Source organism: Pieris napi, chromosome 8 (assembly GCF_905475465.1).
Source record: "Pieris napi chromosome 8, ilPieNapi1.2, whole genome shotgun sequence".
Lineage (NCBI taxonomy): Eukaryota > Metazoa > Arthropoda > Insecta > Lepidoptera > Pieridae > Pieris > Pieris napi.
The window spans coordinates 5562337-5569198 of NC_062241.1; the positions used below are offsets into that span (position 1 = coordinate 5562337).

The window sequence follows — 6862 nt, forward strand, 5'->3', positions numbered from 1 at the left end:
ATATTATCTATATATATATAAAATGAAACCCGTTTTCCGTTGTCACGACATAACATGAAAACGGTTTGACCGATTTGGCCAATTCTTTTTTTATAATATTCTTTGAAGTACGAGGATGGTTCCTATGGAGAGAAAAAAGTCTATATATATTCGTAATAATACTTAAAAGTCAATTTGAACTTTAATACCATGTCATAAAGTTCAAGTGTTAGTGGAGGGGTTCCGGGAAGGTAAATTTTTATTTTTTGACATAATGTATTTGTCCCGAATAGCAGAATAAGTATTTAAAAAAAATAAAGAATCGACTGTTAGGCGATACGATGTTTGCCAGGCCAGCTAGTATCATAATAAATTTATTATATTACCACGTGCGTTTCTAATTACAAACAAACTTAACAGCAGTTTCATTCCTTTTTCAAAATATAAACTAATACTCCTGGAGCGGACATCAAATTTCATAGATATATATATATATATATATAACTATTGTATATTATCTGTAAACCCTAAGTCGTTTTCATTAATATTTATAACTAAAATTAAAAACTTACATCGAAGTTAATATTAAGAGGACAAAAATATATTTATAACTGGAATTTTAATTTTTTCCTGGTTAGCCTGGTTATTGTTTTTCAGGCATTTAGCTTTTTTTGTTTTTTTATTTATGTAATAGGAGGCAAACGGGCTGGAGGCTCACCATGATACTGCCGGCCTTTCAAAAATTGGTACGCTCTTTTCTTGAAGGATAGTATATAGATATAGAACAAATTACTACCTTACCTACTGCCTTTAAAAATGCTCAGTTGTGGAAGGACGGACGTCGAGGTGATACGGATGGTATTTTGTATTCTGCCTTGACGTCCGATAATGAAACTAAGCTGCAGGTATTAGTCCATGGTAAATGCGGTAGAAAGAAGTTACAGAGAAACCCCACATCTGTACGCAACGCTAAAAAGCTTCCATCTGTACTTTTTTATTATGGTTCTTAAGATGAACAATTATATAAATTTCCTGGATAAAGTTCTCATTATGAATTTTTTTTATTTGTGTTATACTTTAGAATGATAATTGAACTCGAAGTAAATTTCATTATTATATTACGTAAATGTTAAATATTATAGCAATAAAGCCGATACGGCTAATTTATTTCCTTATTAGCAAATTATCATTAGCGTTTATCTAAATTTTCTGGTAGATTATAAAACGCAATAAATCTTAAGCGGTATTTTTAATTTAAGTTGCATGCATTTTCTGGTACAAGAATATATTTTATTATTTGGTGGTGGTGGTGCAACAATTCTATAACATAATAATATATTATATATATATATTCTAAAGTTAAATTACATCTATGTAACTTATTGAAGCTTCCGTGCCATATAGGAGAATAGGAAAGACAAATTAGCTGTACTACCAAACTTTACCCAAGCTATCCACTGTTGATCTGGTTACTTCACAACGTATTTCATCTCCTCACCTCTTACTACTTGGCTGTTAGGAATGCTCTGAATAGCTTTATCGTTACATAGCTCCAATACCATTTTTTTTTTTTCGTGGGGAAATGCGTTACGCATACCCTCCCGCGGCACGGTTGACCTTGGTGGGGAAGGGTTATGTGGGACTCGCACAACAGTGCATACCCACTAAAACCCCACCAGCAATCGCCCGGGGCAGGACACGGTAACAGCGTAGCCTTGTCCGCATCCAGCCACGCGATCAGCCGTTAGTATCACGGTCCTCTACGGCCACAAATGATGTGGAATGGACCTTGACACAGCAAGGGCCTTTCACATCGGCCAATTCACCCTGTTTATAAAGCTGGGGGAGGTCGGGCACGATGCTTGCAGGGATGCGTCAGCATCCCTTCTTTTCGACGCATGAACCCCTGTTCCCCCGCTGGAGCAACTGCGTGCCTAGGATTACACACGGGGTTGCACGGTGCAACGGCGGCGCTGTGGTCTCCTACGGCGACGCGGGTGGGCTCCAGGATCATCGTCCCTGGCCCTCTCCGCCTCTTCCTTTTGGTGCATGACGGCTTCGAAGAATCTCTGGAAGATTTCCCACATGCCGTCACTGTCCGAGTTTGTAACTGCTACTCTCACAATGTTGCATAGCTCCAGTACCAGTATCAACTCGGTCATCTATCATCACTTTCGTCTTATCTCTTCGATCACGAAATAAATCTACTTATATTTTACTTTTAATATACTACTAGAAAATGGTGTACTTCAAAGGTCGGCAACAGACAAGTAAGCGGCCTGGCGTTTTAGGTTCTCATGAGCAGCGTCAAGCACTTTATTAAAAGTGACTCGTTTCCCTCGTGTCCAATTAGAGGAGAGTCTATGTAACTGGAAACAGGAAGGTTGGTTTATGAAATTTTTTTCCAACAGAAATTTAAATACAACTTATTTTATACTTGCCACTGCTCTTAAATTACAACGTACAAACTTGCTTCGTTATTAAACATATTGTTTGCGAATGAACGAAAAGGTATTTAACTGATTGTTTGTCCTTCAGCGTGATGTTTATTGCATTTATAACGTTAGCTAGGATGCTATATTTTCTTATTGCTCAACGAATAATAATATTTATATTAAATACTAGCTGGCCTGGCGAACATCGTAGGTACCGCCTAACAGTCGATTCTTTATTTTTTTTTTAATACTTATTCTGCTATTCGGGACACCGGTCTAGCTAGTAAGATAAAAAAAAGAAAGTTGATAATACAACAAATACATTATGTCAAAAAATAAAAATTTACCTTCCCGGAACCCCTCCACTAACACTTGAACTTTATGGTATTAAAGTTCAAATTGCCTTTAAATATTATTACGAATATTTTGTATGGGAATATAGAAAAGTATTGTTTTTAGACTTTTTCACTCATTCTTTTTTATTTTTTCTCTCCGTAAGAACCATCCTCGTACCTCAAGGAATATTATAAAAAAAGAATCAGACAAATCGGTCAAGCCGTTTTCATGTTATGTCGTGACAACGGAGAACGGGTTTCATTTTTATATACGAGTATATAGAATTCCTATTTGGACTTAAACCAAATCTTAAAAATCTGAGCCAAATTATTGGAACTTGACTTATCAGTGAATCTAGAGCCTCAAAGCATGCTACAGCAAATTTAAAATAAAAAATCTATAAAATCAATATTTATATTACTAATATTTAAGAACTTCAACTATTTTATAGAGATTTGTATTATCTTTTTTATTTTGGTATCAGTAAGTAATTAAGTAGTATCATTGTTAAGCATACAATTCAGTAATGTTCTGCATTCACGTGACGTAAAGTAAATCTTATTCATCTCTACATATTATATAATATATTTCTTTTTTTATCTACTTCAATTGTTGCGAGCTCCATAAATAGGTAAAAACAACGTTAACAAGTAGGTAAACAGACAACTTTACAACAATAACTTTGTTTACCTGAAAATAATTAAGTCGAAATGTAAACAATTAGCCAAAGACAGGGGAGAGTGGAGGAAGTAGTGCGGCGCCATTAACACGACCTTCAGAAATGAGGAGTGCTATTGAATAAGTAAATGATACAACTTTATGAGGTCAGTTATAGTTTTTAGTTAGGAAGATTAAAAGGTAAAAATCAAACCTTTTAATCTATATAAAAATTGCTTGCTTTGTATAAACTCTAAAACTATCCTCCTGCTTATTGCAAATTGAACGATTTTAAGGCAGTTTTTGCCGCGCACCACCACTATATGGAACCAGCTGCCCAGTGAAGTATCTTCGAACCAATCGACTTAGGGTCCTTCAAGAAAAGAGCGTACAAATTCTTCAAAGGCCGACCACGCCCTCGGGAGCCCTCTGGCATTGAGAGTGTCCACGGGCGACAGTATCACTTAACATTAGATGAGCTTTCTTTCTTTCTTCTTTTATTAAATATAATGTTATTTTAATGAATGCTCTCAAGACGAAGGCATCTGGTACAACTACCGTATAAACTACCGTATAAAATATTAACAATCAAAATCGCCATTGCAATCCGAAAAATAGTGTCCCACTTTCTTCTTTTAAAAAAATCGGTGAAAGGAATTTTGATGTTTTTATCATTTTGTATTTTGTAACCAAGTCATCTAATAATGATCGCTTTCAACACTTTCACTAAAATTACCTAATATATTATATTACTGAATTCTTTATTAAAAAGTTGAAAAACATAACAGTAGTAACAAAGACAGCTGGGAGCGAAACATGCATTATGTAATAGCTACTAAAATGTTAGGCTAAGTAAAAAATCATATTAAGGCGAAACGATGTTCGCGGGCGCAGCTAGTATAAGATAATATTACTTTTACATAATCATATTTATGAAACGGTTCTAACAAGGATACTACTATTCGCTACTAGAGGGGAATCAAATAAATCATTAATATAAATAGAAATAAGGAATTGAATAACTGCTATAAAAGCCAGCGTATAACAGTTACATAAACCCTACTATCGGAAATGCATCAATGAGTTTAATATAAGCATAAAACAAATAAGACATATTTACCAAAATCTTAAATGTTAATCCCATAGAATTAAGACTGTCCAAAATACCAATGTAGCTAAAAATAACTCTTTGAATGTCATCCGTTTGCAAATTTGATACAAGTTTTTTTCCCTTAAATGATTTATGTTGGAATGTCTTCCTCAACGTTCTCATATAGATCCAGATCCATTCAAACGTCAAGTTTCTAATGAAATCGTTAAAAATAATTCCGAATTTAACCAAATACCATGTAATAAAACCAACTAAATCTTTAATATTATAATCCAATGAAAAACGCTCTTTGAAACTGTTATAATAACCCCATCCTATAAAGGATTTCGCAAAGAAAAGTATCAAAAAAATTGAAACAGTTATAGACATTGATAGATTGATTTTACGCCATCTCATTTTACACTCCAACTTACGCAATTTTCTATGACAATAATGTAGGACATTACCACCCACTAAGGACAATATTACAGCTAGAGTATAATCTATATGATTAAACAAGTCTATTGAAAAAAAATACAAGCTTATTTGCTGTTGCATGCTTTTCAGACTACCATATAAAATATTAACAATCAATATTGCCATTATAATCCGAAAAACAGTGTTCAACTTTCTTCTTTTAAAAAAATCGGTGTAAAATCCACATAGTTATTGCAATATAAAAATCGTTTTAAGGAATTTTGATGTTTTTATCATTTTGTATTTGGTAAACAGGTCTTTACTCCAACACTTTAAACGTAAATAAAGCAATCATCGCTTTGAACACTTTCACTGTAATTACCCTTCCCATACTCGTATCTTTATCGGCCATATAGTAATAATATTAATCAATATGTACGGTTCACCTTTACTAAGTACTTAGTTTTTGTGGCTAGTAGTCAATATATATTAATTATTTTAATTTATTACCTACAGTCATTTAAACATAATTAAATATGAAAATTAAATCGATATGAGGTGCACGATCAATATATATACATACTTATTACTAATTCAGGATTTGACCGGTGCGGATCACAAAGCTATACTAATTTTAGACTAATAAGTCTAAATCTGGTCAATTCTCAAATTAATTATTACTATTTGATAATATTATGTAATAATTTGTTTATTTACTTTAACCGTTAGTTGTTTAAACCTACGGATATAATCATACCTAACCATCAAATAGATACAAAAAATGTAATTAAGTACTTTAACTAATGATAAAGTACAGAAAAAATACACAATAAATATTACAAATAATTCTCACATTTTAGTATATAAAATCTAACTTCCGCAATTTAAACACATTTCTTGAGGAAAATTTAAATAGTGTACACGTTTATAATTTTTATTTCAGTAAAATGGATTTTACTGGCAAAGTAGTACTTATAACTGGAGCTAGTTCGGGTTTCGGTGCCACCACTGCTGTATATTTTGCAAAACTGTCCGCTAAACTAGCACTTGTTGGGCGAAATGAAAAAAACCTGTTAGAGACAGTCGCAATGTGTGAAAAGGAAAAAGGTTTTAAGCCTTTAGCTATTGTTGCAGATATTACGAAGGAAGCCGATGTGGAAAGAATTATAAAAGAAACATTAGACCACTTCAAGCAACTGGACGTGTTAGTCAATAATTCTGGAATTTCAAAAAGCGGTGGAATCAAAACTACAACTCTGGAATCATATGATATTGTTATGAACACCAATGTTCGAGGTACCTTCTATCTCACATCATTAGCAGTACCACATCTGATAAAGACAAAAGGAAATATCGTTACAGTATCAAGTATAACTTCATCGCAGGCTATCCCAAACATGACAGTATACACAATGTCAAAGGCTGCGCTGGATCAGTTTACCAGAAATCTCGCTGTAGAATTAGGACCAGATGGTGTGCGTGCAAATTGCGTCAATCCAGGTTTAGTAGAAACCAATATAGTTAGTCGAATGGGCTATAAGGACGATCAGTGTAATGCATTATTTGAAAAAATGGTAAAGGATACACCTTTGGGAAGATTAACCGAACCCGTTGATGTGGCTGCTTTAATTAGTTTTCTAGCAAGTGATCTGGCTAAAAGTATTACCGGTGCCACACATTCAATCGACGGAGGAAGGTATTTGTAAAACTATTAAATTTCACTGCCCCGGGGATGAGATTTAAGAAATGGAAATACCCTTTCTGATACAAGTTTAATACAGTTACAGTTAACAATACCTGAATTATATAACATGTAAATATATATTAATAAAGTTTTTTATGTTCAAAAAATGCTCTCCCTTGTATTTATGTAAACACTTACTTTAACGATGTATCGAAAGGACAAGGTATAACTAATTACATTCTAGTTAGCGTCCTATATTATCTA

General features: G+C 33.5%; 1 pseudogene; it reads right to left on the reverse strand.

The window, feature by feature from the left end:
• Nucleotides 1–1919: 1919 nt before the first annotated feature.
• On the reverse strand, nucleotides 1920–5211 carry LOC125051993 (annotated as a pseudogene).
• Nucleotides 5212–6862: the final 1651 nt, after the last annotated feature.